The 26,008-nt window shown below is 35.7% G+C and overlaps 1 protein-coding gene across 1 annotated transcript in view; it reads left to right on the forward strand.

The window, feature by feature from the left end:
• The window catches only part of LOC140140027 (uncharacterized), a 186,269-nt gene that overhangs the window by 127,667 nt on the left and 32,594 nt on the right, over positions 1-26,008 (forward strand). The window lies entirely within an intron of this gene.

Genomic DNA, 26,008 nt, shown 5'->3' on the forward strand with positions numbered 1-26,008 from the left:
CTTTATACTCAGCAGCCTTGAACTTTGACAGACATGCTTTGCGAACTTGCTCTCTTGCGTTAAAGGTAGAAAATCCAATATGGATCATTCTTGGCTTTGACTGATCCCGAGGGGGTTTATGAGTAGGAGTACGATGGCAGCGGGTAATACTATCAAAGATGTTAGCATCAAGACCAGCAAAGTCAAGTATGTCTTTCACAGTTTTGTTAACATCTTCCTGGCCGTGGGTTGTTTCAGAGATGCCATACAGAACCAGATTGTTTCTTCGGGAGCGATTCTCCAAATCGTCAATCTTCTCTAACAAAAAGTCTTTCTCCTCTCTCAACTTACGGACATCCGACTTTACTTCATTCAGATCAAAATCAACTTGTTGGAATTTCTTTTCATGCTCTCTCACCGACGTTGTCAGAGCCTCTATTTAACAGCCAATAAAGTTTCAAAACGCTCATCCAGGCGTCTCTCATATTCAACGAACCATTGGGGAGGTCCTTCAAACAAAACTGAAGAGCTGTCTGTTGTATCCATGCTTCCCATATTGATCAAAGACTTCCTAGCAGATTTAGCGTTAGCGTTATTTTCCCTGTCACTGGGCGCAGCCATTTTGGATGATTTGTTTTGATGACCTCTGACCTCTTCCTCATCAGAAAGCTTAGCTTTCTTTGGGTCTGGAGATTTCCCTGGACTGTTCTGAGGACGATTATGCTTTTGAGGGCTCATATTTACACTGGAAATGATCCTGAGAAAAAGTAGAATACACTGAAATTTAAAAAAAACTCAGTCAGCTTTATCACATCGCCGAACTTTGAGAGTCAATTACCACGGCAAAATCACCACAACCATCTCCGAAAAAAGCGAAGAGCGCCCTCAATGCTTGGCTTTCTTATAAACGTCATGGTTATGTCACTAAATGAATTTATCATGATTTTCAATTGTATATCTGACACTTTATAAGTGTATTACTTAAAGGCCCATTCGGTGATTTGCTCATCCTAATGATTGTAAAATCATCAAGATGTTGGTACATTTGTCATTGTCATAGATGTGCTAACATATCCTGCGAGTGGTTCAGCCGAAAGCCGTGTATTTAAGACAACATAAGACATTTTACACGAATTTGTAATTTAGATACTGACAGTATCTAAATTAGCCACATGGGGCTTCAACTTCGTCAGTTTTTTTTTGCCAAATTTGTCATTTCAAAAATTCCAAATGACAATTTGAATGACTTATCTTTCCCTTTTAAGCAATTTATAAACAATATAAAAATGTTTACACTTGCGCTGGGATCACTGAATGGGTCATTAAGGAAGATACAGCCTTAATGTCGTGGCGGCAATTTTGCATATCTTCACAATTTTTTAGTTTAGTTAACCAATCACTCACCAGTTTGACCCATTGTGATTTAGCAGTCATGAGAACAGATGGTGTCGTTGGTTTAGTTGTTAATGGTGTTGATTTCTACCTAACATCGTTATTCCTTTCGTGTTGGAATTTGTCAATTTTTTATACAGGTATGAGATCTCTTTTCTAAAAGAAACGTTCCCAATGGCCCCGTGTTTGAAAGAATATCATGAATATGGAACAACTCTAAATATGCGTGAAGTGTTGTATATAGTTGACATGAATCCAAAAATATGTGTTTGCATTAAGTTTGTGTATTGCTGACGTACCTGAATGCTGGAAGTATCATCTACATGCTGTAAACACTAATTATTTGGGTTTAAATGAGATTTACAGAGAAATATATGTAAGGTCATGCTCGCATGTAGAAACTGCATGCATAGTAATTTTGAATTCTATAATGTACTTCTTGCCTTGAAAATGTTTTAACATCCGCAAGAGACACAACAGATGTGTTTCAGACTAATAGTCAACCAAATGAGTCCACGGTTAAAAATAAAATGCACATTAAATTATCCGCTTTTCTTTTGGGGGTATCTGAGTTGTTATATCACGAAGAAGTGTTATTTTGTCACATATCTACTAGCTTGTTTGTTAATACTCGGTGCTATTGGCACAATGGTAGCGATCGTTTCTCTTGGCTTCATTGGGACGCGATATTTTTGAAATACCAGCTTTGCAGTTTGGTCGAGATCTTTCAATTTGTTTTAGGGTATCTCATCCGAAGGGGGAGTGACTCTGTTCACTGTGATGGTGGTGTGGAGGGGTGGGGGTGTGATGGTCACAGTTTGCATCTGTGACGTTACGCCACTGGTTCCCGTACTGAATGATTCCGATACATGACATAATATTATAGCAAACATTATCCAGACTTGAAAGCATCCAGAAATGGGATTCGCATACTACATTATGTATTATACAGGGTGTTTTAACAAAATATCAAAAATATATAGTCAACAGTGTATCTAATTTTAATAAGTGCAATACAATGACACATATATCTCCTACTTATTCTGTGACTTTCATGGAAATAGCTTGTTTCGTTTTGCGTGACATTGCTATTACTGAAAATGGACGAAAACTGCGTGTGAGTAATTTACAGCTCAAAGGCTTCATAACACACGGATCCTTTATCACCATCGTCTAGCTGCACTGTGCAATATATTGGAGAAGTTCTACATTCTTTTATAGGAAATACACCAAATTTGGCACAGATGTAGAGCTTACAACGCTGAATTATTCTTGATATAGGATTAAGTGAAAAATATCAATATGACTTCAGATATTTAGGTTGAAAAACGTACTTTTTATGTAATTTTTACCATAATTTTACCCAAAAAAGTCATTATAACTTCCTCAAGGATCCTCCGCAGTAAATTTTAATCTTCTCTGTTGCGTAGCTGTGGACATACATACATGCTGTGATACTAAGAACGAACTTATGAAAAATCCATCTCTTCCGGCATTTCAAATGATGAAACTCACACACTGCAATAATTGTCTTCAAAACCGCCGCCAAAGAAAGAATAGTTTAAGGCCACTCAAACAAATCCTTTATTCCATACAAAGATTACTTCGTAACATCATAAATAATCGATAGATATCGACTGTTTAGTCGCTCAGGACACAACAAATATACTGCATAACACTTTCTAAATAACTTTGTGCTGAACGGTTGGTAATATTACAGGTTTTCAAAATAGGTAGTTTTGATAAAACTCGGACAAAACGTCCAGTTTCTAAAATCTAAATTTCCTAAGAAAGCTAAGTGTGTCGGGATTTCAGAATTAAAAACAATACTACCAATAATTATGCCCTTCATACTAAAACAAAGTACAACTTTCCCGGTATAAATAATTCTGGGACACCCTGTACAAATCATGAATGCAATGATCAATATCTGTCTGGCTATTCATTTTTCCGCGCACAAAAAGTATCAGTACATGAAAAACAATTCATTACAGACAGCAATCCTTAGTTATCAAATAAACTAATCAATATAGGAATGATTTTTCTGCGTATTGATACCTCATTCAGCATGATCCGACTTAATTTTCTCAATTTCTCTAAATGGAAAAAGAGGGCATTCAAAAATGATACATCTCATATTTTATCCCTTCTGGATAATTACCATCGGCTTTTGAAACGGGCTCAGTACAGCGTATCGGATCAACTAAATCAAACTGAGGCCATCTAATGTCAAATATCATATGGTATAGTCATACGCTAAAATGTATGCTCCATTGGGCATAAACTTGGTAAAGAAAATCATCAAAATGAGGTAAACGTGAAAAGAATCAGGCTGAGGTCACCCGAGATCAATGGTCATATGGGGTCAAATTAAATGTTTACCTATTTGGCTTAAACCTGGTAATCAGAATCCTCAATATATGGAGAACATATCGAAAATTCATCAGGGGTCAACATTGTCTCGATAACATGCTGCTGGTGCCCTTACAGGTGCCTTATAAACATCTCAAAAAAAGTAACCACCCCCCTTAAATAATGACCATTATTAATAAACGGGCAATTGTATTACAAATCTGTAAAATGCGTTGGAAGCAGATTTACTTCTGCACATTTTGACACCTCATTTGCAGCAATTGAGTAAATATTGACGTCACAACGTACATTTAAATCAATGTAACCCAAGATTTGAAAGTTGCAGTAAATTCTATTGATTTTGTATTCAGTATAATGGAAGGAAATCTGTGTGATGATATCTGAGTATTTTTGTATTGTATGTAAGTGCAACTTTCAAATCTGGACCTCACTACATTAAAGTGACCATTGTCTTATTGTTTTCTGGGCTATCATATCAAATGAGGTGTCAAAATACGTAGAAATAAAATCTGCTTCCAACGCATTTTACAGTTTTGTAATACAATAGCAACTTTTTGAATAATGGCCATTATTTAAGGGGGGTTGGTTACTTTTTTTGAGATGTTTAGTTTTATAATAATCTTGTGAACCTACATCGCCTGTATCTTGGACAAGTATTCATACCCATGACCCTTGCGTGCCCTTGTGGTTAAAAGCTCTAAACCAGGATATCGTTAAAAGTTGTTCCGGCATGAGCATGAAATACGGGCGGATATTGTTCCAGTTAACTGTACCATATTACATACACCCGAGGGATTAATTCAATCTAATTCGACTTCAGGGAATGTGACACAGACAGTATATATTTTCCAATATTTCGTGAAACAAACATGGGGTTGTGTTAATAAAATTAACATTGAACTCTTGGTTCAACATAAAGCACCCTTCAATTATGTTAACCCAAAAGGCACGACATTTTCTCAAGTTTAACACCCTAAAAGAAACTTTCGTTTCACCTAAAGTAACTAGCAATCAAGAGAGGGTGTGGTCCGTGAGGTTTCCGTGAAAGTTATAGCACATTACAATACTGTGTACACCTCATACCTCGTTATAGCTACAAAAGCACTATAAACCAAAACGACTGGGTGCATATGAATAGGGCATTTCGTGATCCACAGCCTCGTCCCCCACTTTTCTCCAAAAAAAGTACCTCTGGCTACATATTTTTTATGTACCAAATATTTCTTGCAGATTAATTCGTTTAGCAAAAATATCGCCAAATTTGAAATTACAACAGTGGCCTTTGGAGCAGTGTAATACACATAATCATTCGTAACTCGCAGAAGCAAAATCGGAATCAGCTGAAATTTTGGGAATAAGTTTTTTTGTCGGGAAATCGGTCGGTAAAATATATATTTGTTTTGTAATGCTATATACTGTATTTTTAATGTGGCTCTAAAACGAAGTAACCTGGTCTGACGGACACTGTGTTGATTGCTCAGTCTCAGGTTTCGTAAGTTGTATTAAATGTACTCCTACGGATGGCAGGTCAGCAAGGGCTGTTGCCTATTAGAGATACCATGATTTATCGGGCTTCACTTTGTCACAAATTACCTGGATTGTTTGTGTCTACATGTATATTGGTATTTCTATTCGTCATTGCGTTTATCAAATGTTTACTACCTTACAGAAATCAATACAATTTAATATATTCCAGTTGTGAATCATTTTATTATTATTTTTTCACAAAACAAAGCGCAGTAACAACGTGACAAGTCCGTGGTTGTGGGCTTACTAAATATAAAAAACATCACGCTATGTTTCAATGTGCAATTCAACACCATGGCGTACCAAGTGTCTTTTCTTTCAAGTGTTCTTAAAATAAGCTTTGTACCGCTGTAAACAACGTTGTGAAGGACAATGGTAAGCAACTAGGGCAATAGTACAAATAAAAGTTGTTTAAACATTACGGGCAAGAGACAAAAAGTAGCGATAAGTGGAGCACAAAATAAACGTTGCTCTGAGTATTGCCGCGACTGAAACAAGTGTAAACAACGCTAGGAAGCAATGTCCTGTAGTCTTAGAATGAGATTCGATTGAGATCTGAATTGTAGTGTAAACTCTCGACCTTTGATGTCCTTTCTATCTATTTGATATTATTTTGGGTTCTTTTAAAAAATCTTAAGGAAATAAATCAAGAAAGCCAATAAACGGATATATTTTCATAGGCTTTGTGGTTCTTGACTTAAGTCCAATAATATATCAAAGTTTGGGTTTTGATCTCTATTTTTCTATAATCTTGATTTATAGAACACACGGCATTCCTCTTGTGTCTTATTTGTCTCAATAAAGTGCAAACACCGCCAGAGTATGTTCCTCTCCACAAATTCCCTGTTTGAAAAAAAAATATTAGTTTAACCTTGCTTTTCTCTCTCATTTTGCTTTTCTTGCAAATGTTCAAAAACGCAACGGAACATCATTTCCTGATGGATTCATTGAGCAACAGTTAATGGCATTTTCGAAGTTTAGTAAAACGTAGTTGTCTGAGGCTGTTCTTGTATGTCTAATATAATGTAACAGAATCGTTACTAAAATCTATATAGAGTATTCAATCTCGAATTTTGTTGTTACATTCACAGTTGATAGTAGAATGACACATACTGCGATATGGTCTAATTTGAAATGATAGTAAGGTAGCTTATCCGTGATCTATATGGCATAAGGCAAGGTTATTCAACTACATTAGCTTATATTTGTAAATGCGAATGACACTATACCATCGTTAAATAACAACAAGAATTTTGTTGTTACATTCACAGTTGATAGTAGAATGACACATACTGCGATATGGTCTAATTTGAAATGATAGTAAGGTAGCTTATCCGTGATCTATATGGCATAAGGCAAGGTTATTCAACTACATTAGCTTATATTTGTAAATGCGAATGACACTATACCATCGTTAAATAACAATATGATTAAGGGGGTACTACACCCCTGTGGTAAATTTGTGACTATTTTTGCATTTTTCTCCAAAAAAAATAACACACTGGTAACAAAAGTTATGTATATTATTGGGGCAAGGGATCCAATTACTACACTGAAATTTCAGTAACTCAAGACAAGCAGTTCAGTATATATGATAGGAAATGTGGTACATCCTAGCGGTACCTTATTTCTTATCATAAATAACGAGCCGCTTGTCTTGGGTCACTGAAATTCCAGTGTAGTAATTGGATTCCTTGCCCCTATAATACACATAACTTTTGTTACCAGTGTGTTATTAGTTTTTGAGAAAAATGCAAAATAGACACAAATTTATCAAGGGTGTAGTACCCCCTTAAGTATAACGAGTAAGAATAATGCGACGATATTTTTGTTGATACTTAGGTATAGATGTGTTACAAAAAGTGCCTCCAGTAGACCAAGGCTAATAACACTATCAGATATTGATTGGTGTTTCCAACTTTGTATGAACTTCTCAATCCGTTTCCACATGCCTGGTGTAAATTTCCTCATCCAACATATCCACAATGCTGGTTTTATATAGTAACACTAGGATAATATATAATCACCTTGAAGTGTTCGGCTAGACAAAAAAGAAATGTAGCCAAAGAAGTGGCTCCAATCAGATTCGTATCTTGTTACATGGTCAGTTCGTAGTTCGTTTTATGTCATGAACCCAGTGTAGTTTACAACTATGTGCTCTATATACACACTTTATATCTTCTAAGTTTACTTACACCTACGGGTAAACGTATCCATTCGATTTCCATGGATGTGTAAAGCCAAATTACGATCTGGCGATGTTGGTGCAGTCAATATAAGAAAGAACATATTTAGCAATAGTCAATGACCAAGTGAATCATCATTCAATTATATTTTATTTAGATTGATACAAAGGTACTCTTTGCAGATCAAATTAGTTTGCTTTTGGGTTGAAACCTCAAAAGGGCGACTAAAAAGGAACCATAAGAAAATTAAAGCTTGCTGATATGAACGAATTCATTGTAAGATGTGGTTGTTTTAATTTTTCAAATAAGATAATGTTTTGCATTTAGATTAACCATATTACGGCCCAAGAATCAAGCTACACATAATTATTAGCTGTGAAGACGTCAAGAAAAAACTTGTTGACATATTCTCTCTACAGACCTTGTTCTCGCACTCATACATCATTACCGTAACCCCCGGGCCGTAACCCAGAATGGTAACTTTAACAACGTTTCTATTATTTACTATAATTCAATTATCAATGCTTTACCCGGGGGGGGGGGGCACTTCAATTTGAAATGGATATAGGGGTAAGCACTTTCGCACTCAGGGGCATTCGGTGAGAGCAAACTGAAAGGGTCTTTGGGTGACAGATCAAATGGAAAAATAAGGGGTCTTCGGGTGACAGAGCATGTGTTCGTAAAAAAAAATATGGGGTCTTTGGGTGACAGCGATGCTGAAAATGGGGGTCTTAACAGCCCTGCATACGCGTCACCTCCAAAGTTGGAGTCCCCCCGGGCTTTACCCAAATAGCTTTGTTATCATAAAAAGTTGGTTTTATTTTAGGCAAAATAAACGGCATTACACTGCTACTAGGAAGTAGGGAAGAGCGTGGCGCAATGGTAAGGGTACTTGCCTTTAGTGCATGAGGTCCCATGTTCAATTCCCGGCGGTGGCGATATTGACTTGAAAAAAAGTCTGAAATTAATTGGCACTTCTGTAGAATAAATTCAGACTTCTGCTCTCCCCATGGTTTATTTAGAATTGGGTAAATGAATCATGAAAGAACTCCGTCCTTCGGAGGGGACGTTAATCCGTCGGTCCCGTTCGCAGAGAGCCATACCTCTACATGTATCTCGCAGCCAGGTTCGAAAAGAGTAGGGTGTTAACCCCTGTCTGTTCCCAACTCGTCCCGGTGTTCAAATAGACGCATTATGGAAATACGCACAAAAATCAAATCAAATCAAATCAAATCAAATCAAATCAAATCAAATCAAATCAAGTAGTACAGGTATCAAAACTTTTCACATCCTTTACATCGCATGTTATTTTGTTGACGGTGTTTAATTTGTGACACGATCTGGTCCATGGGGGCCAAAGGAGGTATATTTGAAAATTGAGTTACTATAATTATTACATTATACATAGAATAGGCTATCATTTACTTTATAATGAGACACCCCAAAATAAAACACGAACAAATATCCTATTCCTCACAATCCCGTCTCAAAGGTAATTATAAAATAAAGTAATCGCGTTTTAAGGTAGAACACATTATTATTGCTTGTAAATGTGTCATACAAATTTAAAAAAATAGTTAACAATCTGAATAAAAGTAGCATAATGTTGACTTTTCTTTCATATTTGGTTTCTCTTCATACGAAGCAAAAAATAATTGATATTGCAAAGGTTCCAAAATCGATTTGGTATACACCTGTAACTGATTAAAATGATATTTTACAATTTACAGCAGAATCAAAAAGTTGAGAAAAATAAAAATGGAACACTAGCAGAAACAGGTTAATTCATTCTATAGCCATTGATTCTCAGTGTCTCTGAAACATATAAACGTGATTATTAGTGAATTAGTCTTGAGTCGTACTATTACCTATTCCCAATATGTATTGAAATTAACAAAATCATTGCAGTATCCCGTAAGGGACGGATTTAAATTTAATAAGAAGGCTCGCAATCAAGTTAGCTTTATTTGCAAAATTATTGTTATCGCAAAAAGTAAAAAATGTCCCAAATGGTGTAATGTTGTTATCTGTTGTTATAACGAACACATGAATATTAAAGCTGCAATAGGCTATTCAGTGGACTCATTTGCCAGGACACATGTCGTTGGTACAAACTTACAATCCACAATAAGAAGGTGAAATCTGGAGGTATGGGGTTATCTAACTATGCCTTTGGAAAGAGAGCATTTATGTTGACTAAATAAACTGCTCGTTTCTACTATACAACTGGTTAGTTAGGTAATCTTGGTGTAAATCTCGTGAAAAATTGAGTTTGAAATTCCCCTGGACAAGGAACTTACTGCTAATTGTCTCGCTGTAACCCGTACGAAATTCGGTGAGCTGGTCCTGGTTGTGATGGTCATAATTGGAATGTCTAGGGCGTGCGCTCTGGAAGCTGCAAAGTCCATATGTTGTAGTTAAATGGTTTATGGAATAATGTGGGTCCGTTCTGAGGCTTGTAGATCAGCGTCTAGGCGTTGTGCATGTGCGTAGCGCACTATAAATCACTGCGCTTTTTTATTAACCAGTACAGAAAGTATTCGGGAAAACATTTCGGGACAAATTGGGACAATCAGGTGTTTTCGCTCTACTCTTTTTAAACAGACTGCGCCTTCAAAGGATCGGGTACTGTCATGGATTACTTTGTAAGAATATAAAAATATAATCTGAGCTTCACTTAACCCTATACACCAGTTTGATCGACCATCTTAACCCCGGATAATGGAGTAGAATTTATTTCACGAGGACTCATTTTAGCGCTTTTTGAGCGTGCACCGGATATAATCTTTTAGGGTTGATATAAATTACATCCCCCTTAATAAGAAAAGAAATAACTTTCAAATATAATTTGTATGTAACTTTCAGAGAGAGAGAGGTGCGATATTATTGCCGCAATAAACTTAGATATATTACAAATGTGAGTTATGATCTCGAAAAATTATGCCGAGGTATTTGATCCCTTTATTGTTACGATCACTAAACTTTGAAAATCTTTCTGACAAAATGTGATAAAACCTGGGGTTTTCTGTGAATTCTTACATATCTAGACTTATATGTTAGTCAGCATCGGAATCATTTTGAGTGTTTACATTCATTTGACATTTAGGTCATGATTTACATACCAGGAACAAATATCAGTTTGAAATCCACAATGGTATTCTAAAAAAATCAACTATCAAACGCAAGACTTCATGTTCCCTATTGGGTCCACCTATTCGGTTGGAAGATTTGCACTCCAATCGTTATCATGAGTTTACCCTCAGCCTATTCATACTACTATTAATAATAACAAGAAATAACCTGATAAAAACACGATATAGCTGTAAGGGTTATGAATGCAACGGAGCTTTAAATATTTATCAGACGGATTGTGAGTATATCTAAACAGCTCATAGCAGATTACAAAACACTGAACTCACTTCTTATGAATATCACCATCCATATAATAAGATCATACCATTATTAACAATATCGAGACCAATTACGATAACAAAATTATAACGGATTACCCTTTATAAATCCTAGTCCTTATTAGAATATATATCGTGTATAGACTTCACGTGAGTCGTATAGCAGGAGCTCATCAGTTTTAGCTCTTAAAGTGAGGTATACTTCTTAATAGGCACATACTCCGATTTGTGTTCAAAATTCCAAATTTGTGTCGCCCATAGTTTCAAGTCGTATTCAGACTTGTTTCGTCAGAAAGAAATGACTTTTATTAATATAACTTAGGAGTTGCTTTCTAAAATGTGTGGGGCTAGATCCCTAATATGATCATAACACTATTACCAATATGGAGACTAATTACGATAACAAAACTGTAACGGATTACCCTTAATAAATCATAGTTGTAACCCGTACGAAATTCGGGGAGCTCGCTCTTGAAGCTGCAAAGTCCCTGTGTTGTTGTGAAATTGATTATGGAATGATGTGGGGCTGTATTGGTTTGCGACCACCTGTGTGCCGAGGCTAGTGGATCAACGTTTAGGCGTTGTGCTTGTGCTTTTTTTTTTTTTTTTTTGTACTTGTACTTGTTTTGTTTTTTTGTTTTTTTTTGTTGTTGAAATTTTGAGTGCACCGGACAAAAATCTGTTAGGGTTAATATAGAACCCCAGTAAGACAAGGATTTTACTTTTCAATTAGTGTGTTATCAGCTAGGGATGATATGTATTTAAGATGCGATTCATGGACAATGATTAGGAAGTTCAAGTTTGAATATATCTGTGATAATGTGTCCTGGTTGCGTACGTAATCCCATTGTTTCTGTGAAATCAAGCTTTTTTTTACTATTAGATACGTAGATTTATATTTGAATCAACATTGAAATCATTTGTACTGTTCACATCACATTTTTGATCATCCATATGAAATTTAGGTCATGATAATAATACCACAAAGCTCAGTTTGAAAGCCACAATGTTATTCTAAAACATAATTAAACATACACAAACTGTTCACGTTACCCATGGGGTTAACCAATTGGGTTGCAAGATTTTGTGTTCATATCTTCATCATGATTTCACCCTTAGCTTATTTCTTCTACTTTTAATAACAACAAGAAATATCCTAATGAAACACGACATATCTGAAAGGGGTATAAATGCAACGGAGCTGCAAATATTTATCAGATAGATTGGGAGTATTCCAAACAGCTCATAGCATTATACAATGCATTGAACTCATCCTGAATATATATCATCATCAAAAAATAAGATCATAACATTTAATTATTAACACATTATCGAGGCCAATTATGATAGCACTAATATGGAATACCCTTTTCTATATAATTATATCCTAGTCCCTATTAGAAAATGTTTTTTTTACAAATTTAAAGCGTGTCTGATGGCAGAAGCCATATTTTATAAGTTTTAAAAAAATGCAGTAAATTTCGTAATATTAACCCCAGTACTGCGAAGAGGGGTGTACTGACCCCCAAGGTTTTCATCCGGTATAAAACTCGCGTATTTATACGACTGGAGCTAATAATTAAGTAATTCCTTGAGCTCATTCCTTGCCAACCATAAAGAATGCCCATAGAGGTGGGTCTCGCCAAGTTTCCTACAGTAAAATCCTTTTAATTTTTATTTTTCTAAACTTATGCAAGGAGATATCAAATGTTTACTTTTTAGTAAGGTTGAAGTAGTTATTTCGTTTGTATAGTTAGAATGGCATCTTGTAAAAATGGAATATTGGTAGAGTAAAAACATTTTATCCATATGAAGACCTGAGCGCAAGAAGACCGCAAGTCCACTTGGCCCCTCAACATGTATTCACTAAAGTTACGTATACTTTCTTAGAGTTTTACAATGTTTAATACATGTTCCAGGGTGAAAATATCATGAAAGATTTGTTTTGGCCCCATAACATGTATAAAACATTACCAAACTATACGTAACCATACGCAACTTGAGCGTATACATGTTGAGGGGCCAAGTGGACTTACGGTCTTCTTGCGCTCAGGTCTTCATATCTTGATCAAAAATCACGCGACGGAAACTTAGTAGATCACATAACATTCCTCTAGCATGTCTAGTGCATCAGCTGATTGTGTCAATATTTGAGTACAAACAATAAGTAACGCTCCCCTCCAATCTGCCTTAAATGACGTTTGTGTTTGAAGACTAAAGGTACTTATATTTTGTTTTTGCTTGATATCACTGTTTACCACCTTGAAGGAGAAAGGGTATTCACATCGGAGAAGGCAGATTAAACATTAGAGTCATGCGGTAGCATGACCAGCAAGTTTTTAAAAAAACGACTGATAAAGAAGAATAAGCAGATGCACCGCAAGACTATATTTACACGAAACAAAACGCTATTGTTCTATGATATTTTTCGCTGGGTACAAAATATATCTAAAACCATGCTAAATCTTATTTACTGTCCAAAGTGTAATATTTTAATAACTCATTAATTCAAAAAGTTACACCAATCTTACAGTCAATCCGATTATTTCATAATAAACAAACATTCTTGTTTATTTCACGCGGTATTTCATAGCCAAAATTAGTGGCAAATCATAGCTAATCATACTGATATCCAGAATCTTTCGTCACTGCTACAGCCATACATGGCTGTCACTGTCGCACTACTTTTTGAGATTCACTTTCAAAATATACCCTAGCATTTTCCTGGATACCCTACATACAAATTCTGGATCCCATTCGCCCAAAAAATCAAGTTTTTCACAATTCTTTTATTCTTTCCGGACCACAGCATACATTCATATTAATAAATACTCCACTTTCACACGTCGTTATATCGAGACGTCCACGTGGCGAAGTGGTTAAGGACATGGACTTCTAATCCACTTAAGAAGTTTTGCTCAAGTTCGAAACTTCCCATCACCTTTTTTAAATGTTTTATTAACCAATTTATTGTCATAAATCAAGAATACCACCATTTCGAACATCCATTGCTATTGTGATATTATATTTTTTTTCATCAAACAAACATGTTTGATTTTTTATTCACATTTAGGCCTAGGGCCTACTTTCACCATGCAGATGCTTTCACCATGCCTGACGTTCATGATATTTCCGAATCATTTCACATTTTGGATGCATTGTAGCCGACGGGGACCCAACTAAAGGCTGCTAGTCAGGTGTAGGAATGCGTGTATTTGGATTTGTCTATATATGTGTGAAAAAGTATTGTTCCACTAGTATGGAAGGCCAACAGGGACAAAAACGTATCCAAAAAGAGACAACCAAATATGTAAGGCCATTAAAGTCATACGTAAAGACAAATTAGCAAAGCGGCAAAAATACCCAAATGCCTATTGCAATGAGGGTCTGTCCCCACCACCATGACCACATACACACGGAAACCCCGATAGAGAGCAGGGCTTGAAGAATGAGGGAAATTAAAACCACAAACCGCTAAAGATCACCAACAACCGCCGCTCAATAGGGATGTCAAACTAGATTGCCCCACATGGTTACAAAGAACCACAAACCGCGAATTTTGGATATCCACCTAAATTGCCCCGCGAGGCTACAAAGAAGTGTGGTTATCCAACAAGCTTAAGCTATAAATTATCCCCCTAGAGACTACAGGGCTTGAAGAATGAAGGAAATTAAAACCACAAATCGCGAAAGACCGCCAACAACCGCCGCTCAATAGGGATGTCAAAGTAGATTGCCCCGCAGGGCTACAAAGAACCACAAACCGCGAAATATGGATACCCAACCAGTTTAAAAGACAATTTAGCCACCGATAGAGGCCAAGGCCTGAACAAGTAGAGAAATTAAAACCACAAACCGCGAAAGAACGCCAAAAACCGCCGCTCACTAGGGATATCCAACTAGATTGGCCCACAGGGCTACACAGAACCACAACCTGTGAAATTTGGATATCCAACAAATTAAAACCACAAACTGTGAAAGACAACCAACAACCGCCGCTCAATAGAGACATCCAGCTAGATTGGCCCGCAGGGCTTCAAAAACCACGCACCGCGAAGTATAGTTATCCAACAAGTTTAAACTATAAATTAACCCCCGATTGAGGGTAGGGCATGAAGAATGAGAGAAATTAAAACTACAAACCGCGAAAGACCGCCAACAACCGCCGCTTAATAGGTAAATCCAACTAGATTGCCCCGCAGGGCTACAAAGAACCATCAACCGCGAAATTTGGATATCCAACTAGATTGCCCCGCAGGGCTACAAAGAACCACACACCGAAAAGTATAGTTATCCAACGAGCTTAAACTATAAATTAACCCCGATAGAGGGTAGGGCATGAAGAATGAGCGAAATTAAAACTACAAACCGCGAAAGACCGCCAACAACCGCCGCTTAATAGGTAAATCTAACTAGATTGCCCCGCAGGGCTACAAAGAACTATCAACCGCGAAATTTGGATATCCAACTAGATTGCCTCGCAGGGCTACAAAGAACCACACACCGAAAAGTATAGTTATCCAACGAGCTTAAACTATAAATTAACCCCCGATAGAGGGTAGGGCATGAAGAATGAGGGAAATTAAAACTACAAACCGCGAAAAACCGCCAACAACCGCCGCTTAATAGGGATATCCAACTAGATTGCCCCGCAGGGCTACAAAAACCACAATCATTAAAACATAATTATCTTGCTAAGTCGTGGCATTAGACGCTTCCGTAGTATAAGCCTTGCTACATAGTTTCAATTTGAAGTAAATCGGACTCTGTGTCTCGCTGGCATCGTCAACATTGGGTATGTGTTGTCCATATTTACATTTTCTTAGTTGCCTTGAATAATTAAAGTATATTAAAATGTATATGTATCCCTATTAACATTACAGTCACGCGGTAGCTGTGACCAGCAAGTTTAAAATAAACGGCTGATAAAGTTTTATCAAATTATGTACTGTCATAAATCAAGGATAACATAATTTCAAACATCTATTTTTCGTTTTATTCGTTTTATGGAGTACTTCGTAGCCCGATGACTTTCCAAGCTTAGAGCTGCTTGGCTACATTCATAAAAAGAAAGAAAATCCACCAAAAAAACGTTGACAACGTAAAGAAAGCAGCAAGTTTAAAAAGCCCCACCTCGGCTCACTTTTTGAAACTTGGTCCCATTTTGAATATCAACAGCAAATCGGTGTTTTTAACGTTTAAACAATAGTATCATTGTCATTAACATGCCTACTTGTTATTCGTTTAATTCAATCATTGGTCATGAACTTAATAATTATCATAAAACAAAACATATATATAAGGATATTGACCAAGAACAACATAATAACCTTTCTGATCGTTCCAGAATGCTAACAACTTAATATCGCATCGGCACATTAAAGATACATAACACTTCTGAAAATGTTTTAAGTTGATAATTATGACAAAGATTAAATCAGTATCTTTTACAAATGGGACCAAGTTTCAAAAAGTGAGCCGAGGTGGGGGCTTTTTAAACTTGCTGCTTTCTTTACGTTGTCAACGTTTTTTGGTGGATACATCATTACATCGTATACTTGCTATACAATGAACGGCATTGAAGGGTCTATTGTAGTATGCAGTATGGCTGCTTCATGTTCAATGTTTGGGGTTTGTGATATTCAAAATTATGGAGAGTTTTTTTGTTAACAACTTTGTAAAATGGTTCCTATTTGGCCAATGCCCAATAAAAGAATTACACGTACAGCATCTCCATAACTCTGCTCGTGTAAATTCCATATCGATACAGGATTTCAGCTGGTGTAACACACTTTTATTGCAATGAGTAGCTATCACAGATACGGCGTTCATGCATCCACGCGATGATATATTACCAACACTGTAACAAATATCAGTAATCTTATAAGAACATACCCTACCCGTCAAGATCCTGACAACACCTATACATTTAATGAAACTCTTTTGTGAGCACTCTATTACAAATATTTAATGGAAAAGCAAGTGAATGATGTTGACAATGACGAAAGACGTATTTTTGTGTGGATCTTCCTCTCAGTGGATTGTTCAAGATATTTATTTTCTATTTTTCCTTGACATTTATTATTCCCTACTGCTCATAAAGCTCAAGGACTTTCTCACACTCCAGGCTTCATCCGAGGAGGGTATTGTTGTTATATGGACGTTTCCCAAAAGCGAAGTAATCGCTGCTTTATAAATTCCTTTTCCTAACATCTACCTGAAATTCCTTTTCCTAACATCTACCTGAATGACTATTGTTTATTAAAAGTGTGTGGCTTCTTATCCTGGAGTGTCTATAAGTTGGCGCACACCTGATATAAAAAGAACTCTAGTCTGATATGGTAGTTAAAACTATTTTAGCACCAAGATGTCATTCAAGGGACATTTTGCGACTCGCAGCCTCAACCTCGACAAATACAGAGTACTATATACCATCAGAAACCCAGGACTATATGTTGTTTGTGTGTATAACCATTTTGCAGATTTGGTCATTTTACAAAGACATCGTCAAATTTGTATTTAATGTCTGTAGACAAATGTCAATGTTCAGCAACTAAAATTGTTGGAAATAAGTTTTTTATATGAACCTACATTCTGTAAAAAGAGAACGTTAGAATCACGACAAAATGCCCCTTATACAAATGTATTTTACCTTTTCATTATAAATATCTAAGGGATATAACTCTCATATCTGGTACACATTTACGTGTTTAGACTCTTTAAATCGTCAATTTTTAAAGGTTAAATAAACAGAGCTCAGTCAGTATCACATCATTATAAACATGGGATATTCTATCCTTCATAAAGCACTTTGCATGCTAACAATATTGCTTATTCCGTCGAGAATACACTATGGGCCACAATAGCCTCGTTCCAATTGCGTAGTTCAATAACCTCAATTGAACAATTATAGTGCGAAATTTGAGCTCAAGTTGCAGGGTATGAGTTTTTGTACCCACATTTTCAAAGGCCATTCAATGAATGTACAGATGTATTGGGGTTAAAAAACCATGTACTGATATATGAGCATGTTCTGGATCCTAGTGATATGGGCTAAAAGCAAACTCAACTTCAAATTACGCGCAGGGTCGTGTCGAGAATACGGGAATATGCTCGCCTTTTTTCTACTTAGGCCTAAAAAAGAAAATTGTTTGATTGGCGTAACATGAAAAAAAAAATAGGATAGGTCGGTCGGCATTTTTTTTTTAAAATTTCACTCATTTTTAATATGAAATTTTAAATTTAAATTTTTTTTTTTTTTTTTTTAATTTTTAATCTTTTTTTGATTTTTTATTCATTTTTTGCAAAAAAATAAGAAAAAAAAGTCTAGGGTTCGGCCTATTGTTAGGGTCGGTCGGGTTACGTCAACCAAACATTTTTTTAGGTCTAATTGACTGGTACTTTAAAGGTTTGCAATTTGTATTAACGTAAAGATCAACCTATAATGTTCGTAACAAACACTAACAAAAGTGACCACAAAATAAAATAGTTGTAGCATTATTAACATACTTCTGGTGAAACAAATCACTCATATTTAAATACCTCGAAAACCCGCTCAAAATAAGTTAGAAATAATAAAAATAACTCACTCCACCTGAGATAACTTTAAAAGTCACACAATTTTAAAACTAAAAAGCCCATTCCAACTTACTTAGATACCTCTGCTACTCACACAGCTTGTAAAATCACTTAACCTGAGGTAGCTCTGTATGCCCGCTCTGTATGTCACAAAGATTAAGAGCACTCACTCCAACTGAGATAACTATTCAAGTCACAAAACTACATGTAGTTACAACATTTACTTAATACGAGGAAAAGCGGGAGTGTTTGACATATGCGATTCTTATATTCAGCACCTTAAAAGCACACTAGTCGATATGCAGGCTGTCTCAAAAAATCACGCGGTGGTGGAAGCGGTATCGCCATTTTTGACGTCACCATTGGATTAACATATAATCATGAAATCTTCACAAACAATTCTAAATATGTTATGTGGTGTCAAAGCAAAACTATTTTACTCTAAAACCGTCGGGGTACGACAAAGTACCCCACTGCAAGTATGTTAATTCTCCATTTGTAATTGCTAACCGTGTATTTTGAATGGGCGGTCAGCCCTGTATCTTCGCCAGCCTCGTACGTCACGTGTTGCATGTCCTATGCCGCCTGAAAAAAATTTTACAAGTGTAAATCGCCATCTTGAAAATTTGAAAATAATATTATGACCCGATCATGCTTACATCAACGTCAAGGGACAAGTCCTAGCTTTCAAATACCGTTTGTTTCATTCATTTTTGGTTTGGGCAATCCAGAGATCTGCTTCGCTAAACACAAAAGTATGAAACCCTTTTGTGCCACTTTTAAGGAAATTGAATATCATTTTATATCCAAATACCTGTACGGTACAGTTGATAAAAGAATATTTATGTGTACAAGGATTAGAATGATTATGTAACAAGTACTCAGTAAAATTTGAAACATATACGATAAGAAAATATGACATGATTTTATTTTTACAACAGAGTGTGCACTAGTTGTCTTTAGTGACAAAGAGAACAGTATTTATCACGTTAAAATCATAGATATGTACACGAATCAATTTACAGCAGAATGTGAAATATTTATTTATATTCATAACACATGTATCATGATAAAACAGTGAAAACAGTACAATTTTGTATTTTTATGCAATCGATGCATTCTTTTGATTTCTCTTGATAAACTTGATGCTATTATTGATTTGCATGTACAGCCCTCTTCCCTAGTAAAAGATTTTGTCCTTTCGTGTGTTCTGTTCATTTTGCTTGTTTTAATCTCGAGATGTGCTTAGTTAACAACGAAAGGGCAAACTCACAATTATGCTACTTTTACTAGGGAAGAGGGCTGTGCCCGGTGGCTGTGCATGCAAATCAATGATAGCATCAAGTTTATCAACAGTTCCTTCGTGAAATTTGAAAGCAAATACTGCACCCTTGAGTTGATGTAAGAATCATGTCACAACAGTATTTTCTAATTGCCAAAGAGGGCGCTTTTTACTTGCAGAATTTTTTGAGGCTGCATAACGGCCTTAAATTCATAAGAGTATTTTCCTCCATTGATTTTTTTTGCGTTTGTTTAGCAGTGCTGAACATAAAGACTTCACATACAGCAACTCACCAGTATCTTCGCGCTGAATTCAAATGAAAACAATTCGTTGGTTACTAAACTGTATCTTTAATAGTCGAAAAGAACTAACTATATATTATATGATATAGCTGGCTCTAAACTTATAAATACGTGACTATGTGAAATGGAATTTTTTTTTTAAACCCACTCTACTCCACTCTTCCGGTTCTCTTCTTTAACATGCTGATGTATTGATAATATTGAAGAAAATCTTAATGGGCTTACATAAACTACCTCTCTTTCTATTTTAAAAATATTTCTATTACAATCATTACAAACCTGAATGATACAAATTTGATTAATTCCATTGAAAAAATGTTCACCAATTTTTTAAAGTCAAATTATACAGGTGCTACACCCCCTCTCATTACCCAAACCGACACGAGCTGTCCCCCTATTGCTGGTCAAAAAGGTATAGTTTTTAATAATTATTCGTCCTTTTTCATTCATAATTCTTCTTGCCGCCCTTCAGTCCCGCCCTTTCTTTAATTATTTTCCTTGCGGCTTCGTTTTTGCCGCCCCCTGCTTTTACCCCGGTGGGCTTGCGCCCCCAAAGGCCCCCCAAAAAAAAATGCGCGCATGATTACAACATGATAGAACAAAATTTAGATTTAGGCCCAATAAAGACCCCTCGTAAGAATCATGGGGGCATAGAAAAATTGAACAAATTCTAGTTTTATTATTTGAGATGCAAGGATACCAACAATCAGTTGTTCCACCAATGTAGGAAAGCTAGATGCTAACTCAAAATTTTACCCCATAGGGCCATGCATGTAGTTTTAACGGCTGCGTTACATTTTTTATTCGGTTGATTGCGTTATAAAGTGAGTGATTTTGTAAATCAGAAAAAATAAAAAAATCATAAAAAAAATCAGATTTTTGCATTCTAGTATCTTTGTGATAACCTACTTTGCCAGTGATAATTTCTGCGGTTGCGGCAATTTCAGGAACACCCAACCGAGTGGCGCTTCGAGACATCAATTTATCATATTATGAGAATAGTAAAGATTTAGTTTTCATAATATTTATATATCGGAGTTTTGATGAGAACTATAACATGAATTAGTTTTTCAATTTAAGCATGTCAAGGAATAATTACTAGGATAGGTTGGAATAATAAAACCGGGAGTAAAATAATTAGGAAATAAATCATAATTTTCCATTTAAATCGTTAGGCTATTGCGGCAAATGAAGTTCGTTGAAGCTCTAGGGGAATGTAGTCTTGACAATACATTTCATTCAATGGTATTTTTATTCAAAACATTCATATCATTTTTCATCGGTTAAAAATTCTTGCAAATCTCACTTTAAAACAATTATAAATGTCATTCAATGGTGTTTTTAATCAAAGCATTCATTAATTCTTATTCCATAGATGCCGTTGATGATGGCATATTTATTAAAGTATTGAATTTGGAGCAGGGGTAACATAAATATTTAATTTCATAACATTTAGGCATGAGAAACAAAATATATTTACAAAGACTGTTAACAGCTTATATCTTGACTTAAAACTTGATCATCCCCTGAAGTTAAAACTTAGATAGGGTATACAGTTTATTTCTACCATGTTTATTTGGACAATAAACAATTAAAATTTACATAATGAATATTTTCTATGTTTAAAAGGGCATTTCGTGAGCCACAGCCTCATCCCCCCCACTTTTCTATAAAAAAAAAAAAGTTGAGATTTTTATACCACTGGATACCTCTGGCTACATAATGTTTATGTACCAAATATTTCTTGCAGATTAATTCGTTTAGCCAAAATATCGCCAAATTTGAATTTCGTTCTGGTATACCAGAACGAAATTACAACAGTATGGCCTATGGAGCAGTGTAATACACATAATCATGCATATCTCGCAAACGCAAAATCGGAATCAACTGAAATTTTGGGAATAAGCTTTTTCGTGGATATCATAAAAAGAGGATGCTAGGAACACAAAATCCTCCTTTAATTGTATATACTTTTCGAGGTTTTCTTTTAACATAATATGCATTTAGAACTCTAAAACAAAGACTTGGTTCTAAACGTGATATGTCCTACTGACAAGCAGCAATATATTGATGGTAGTCAGGGTCTTGGTTGAATTGCATGACTGGTTGTTAAGGGAAAAAAACACGTTTGTTTCCTCTAGCAGGTCAAAAAAGTCAAATGCAAAATGCGGGTTTTTTTATCCATGCCTTGAAACGAACAAAACAACTTTTTTAATACGAATTGGAATGGAAATTTACAGTGGGTTTCTCCGACACCCACAAAAAATCACAATTCTTCATATTCAAGAATAATTTTATGATCCCCTTTCAACCTGCAAATTAAAAAAGATATTTAAAAATGATTTCTCCAGTAGTTTTTCTCTACACGCGTGTGTGTAATGTGTAAACGTTTTCTCCAGTAGTGTTTTTTTTTTGCGACTTTCCAGGTTTTTTTATAGTTCTTTTCTCCTGTATAAGTAAAAAAAATCCAATGCGCAAAATAAGCCGTCAAAAACGAAATGCGCGCGCTACAGGAAACAAACTTGTTTATTTTTTTGGCCTAATCAGGAGCTATTTTAGGAGAGAAAAATGTCACTGCACGTTGGCAAATGTTCGAGGTAGTTTTTAATTTCAAATGACGCGTTGAAACTAAGCATGTTAGCAACTCAGTTTGACCTTAATCGTTCATGCACCCAACTAGTTATCTTGGGCGTGGCACGTCAAATAATAGAACCTTTTTGCTTTTCGCTTAGAGTGAAAATGCTAACAGGCAAAAATCATAAACAAATTTAGTACCCCCCTCTGCCATGAAAATTGTAAATTCGATGGCAACCAATATTGTGTGCCTTTCATCAAAAAAGTTAACATCAAAATATAAAATAAAACGCCGAGGGTAAATATTTTGATGCACTAGCAATTAAAGGCTTAATGTACGATTTCCTTCAAATTTTAAATTTGTCATTATATACTCAAAATGCTGAAATAATGGTTTCTGTTAATTTTGAGCTGAAACAACAAGGGAAAGTGAAAGAAACACTGCTTGTTATTTTGGCCGTTTAACACGCAGTTCTATGGGAGGACATAAAGTCATAATTCTTTGAATTATGACTTTATGTGAACTTTGCTCTGTTTACCTTTAAGTAGCATATATACTTGAACAGGAGAGGTTTCTTGAATTTAATACGATAGACGTTTTGATTAAGCCTTTTGCACTCAGAATGTGCGTAACAGATGAGGTTTCTATTCGGTCGTACAATGTACTTAAGAATTGTCTTTCTTTTTTCTTCAAAATATCATGGAATACAACATTTGTTTATGCTAAAATATTAACAAATGGAAGAAATAAAGACGCACGGATAGTGCATTGTGAATACTTAATTGACAGTCTCTTATTCTTGGAAAGATGTTGAGGGTCACCTTGTCCAACAATCAGTAGCTGAATGGTACCAAATATTGTTAGAATATCTAATTGTCCAGCATTGCAAAGGCTCTTTCTGTCATCTTATACATATTATATGAGATACCTTTGATACAAATGTCAACACCCTGAGCATTTCAGGTATTGTTATAACAGAGTGAAATATTTTAAAACGTTCAAGGAATCAGAGTGCTTGAATTGAGCATTACATGTATAGCTAACCAGTGCACCAGCTCATAACTTTTGAAGATATGCCTTTTTAAAGAAATGTACTCGTTTTTCACTCTGTCCACGGGGGAGGTTTGGCTACTTCAAAGATTGAAAAGTGCATATCATGCACGAATATAAAACATTCCGCGATGATAACTTTATAAAATAACAACTTTATTTTAGGGAATGGGCTTTACCGGTGGGCTTATGGGTTATGGATTTTGTCAAGTGTCATTAACTTGGGCGAAATTTATGTGGAATGGGACTTCTTTTATTATTGCTTGCAATTACTTTATTGTTTCTTGCTTTCTTTTTATTGACAACATAAGTCATTTCTCTTTTTGGAATAAAATGTAGCCCTGAAAAGGGCTGTTTAGTTTGTCTTTGAAGTGAGTTAACTGTGCTGCTCTGTCCTCTACCTGGTTGCTCCTTGACGAATACAGGTTTTAGCCCTAGTCCTCATTGCATCAATTGCGTTGCGTACCATCCTTGTGCGCCGGGTACGGTTGTGAAGATCTTGGAGGCTAGGTAATTCTGTTAAATATACCAATTAAATTAAATTACGTTTATCACACTAGTGAATGTGTTCCGAGGCCTTATCTTTCCATGGCATTAACCCTTTTTTTCATTTAATCTTTGATGTATATAGCCAAACATAAAAAGGGCATATCTTCAAAAGTTATGAGCCGATTTAAATAATTGTTTCGGTTTATTAGAGCTAACTGGTAAAGGCATACCAACATAATATACTTGATCAACTTTTCTGAAATAGGAGAAAAGAGGGCGCAATGAGAGTCCTCTTTTCAGTCACCCTGTAACAACTTTCCTGTCTGTCCGTAAGATCTATTAGCGTGTGAGCCTGATGCCTTAGATGGGGGTGTTTGGTACCAGTTGGGAGGGGGGCGCAAAGCTGCACTACTACCAGAGATAGTTGACATCATGTTTACAGTTTCTTTCTAAAACGATCCGATATTCATAGCTATCACACAAGAAATAGTAATAAGTATAATCAAACAAGAAACAAGAAAGTATTCGCTGATCATTCAATCAGGACTACCGGCCCACTGTTATGGAATTCCCTGAACGATAACCTTAAAGTAGCAAACTCAATCAAACATTTTCGAAACAAATATAAAACACAGCTAATCTCATTTTACAACTAGTTCTTGGAGCCCCGTTTTTTGTTCTTGTGTGATAGGCTTAATATACTCTGTTGGTTTGTTGTTGTATTAATTTAGTTCTGTAAGGGGTTGGCCAATGCTGGCCTTATTGGCCTTTCGATCATCTCCTCCATAATTGTCTTGTTTTATTTTTATGATGTTGAATTTCTTTGTATTTTGTTGTTTTTTTATTATGGAAATAAAGATTCATTCATTCATTCATTCATTCATTCATTCATTCATTCATTTTGTGCTACACAAAAATATTCGATAGCAATTGAACCAGAGTAGCTTTTGTCGGAAAATATCATCGAACTTTACACAGGGTCAAATTTCAAAATTGTGTCAAAAACCATTCCAATGTATTACTCTAGTCATAAAGATTCAGGAAACGTATAGTTTCTTATAACAGAAAAGGTTAAAGGTCAGGTGTTTGGCTCTGTCTGTCCGTAAGATCTATTAGCGTGTGAGCCTGATGCCTTAGATGGGGGTGTTTGGTACCAGTTGGGAGGGGGGCGCAAAGCTGCACTACTACCAGAGATAGTTGACATCATGTTTACAGTTTCTTTCTAAAACGATCCGATATTCATAGCTATCACACAAGAAATAGTAATAAGTATAATCAAACAAGAAACAAGAAAGTATTCGCTGATCATTCAATCAGGACTACCGGCCCACTGTTATGGAATTCCCTGAACGATAACCTTAAAGTAGCAAACTCAATCAAACATTTTCGAAACAAATATAAAACACAGCTAATCTCATTTTACAACTAGTTCTTGGAGCCCCGTTTTTTGTTCTTGTGTGATAGGCTTAATATACTCTGTTGGTTTGTTGTTGTATTAATTTAGTTCTGTAAGGGTTGGCCAATGCTGGCCTTATTGGCCTTTCGATCATCTCCTCCATAATTGTCTTGTTTTATTTTTATGATGTTGAATTTCTTTGTATTTTGTTGTTTTTTTATTATGGAAATAAAGATTCATTCATTCATTCATTCATTCATTCATTCATTCATTCATTCATTTTGTGCTACACAAAAATCTTCGATAGCAATTGAACCAGAGTAGCTTTTGTCGGAAAATATCATCGAACTTTACACAGGGTCAAATTTCAAAATTGTGTCAAAAACCATTCCAATGTATTACTCTAGTCATAAAGATTCAGGAAACGTATAGTTTCTTATAACAGAAAAGGTTAAAGGTCAGGTGTTTG

Source organism: Amphiura filiformis, chromosome 18, assembly GCF_039555335.1.
Source record: "Amphiura filiformis chromosome 18, Afil_fr2py, whole genome shotgun sequence".
Classification (NCBI taxonomy): Eukaryota; Metazoa; Echinodermata; class Ophiuroidea; order Amphilepidida; family Amphiuridae; genus Amphiura; species Amphiura filiformis.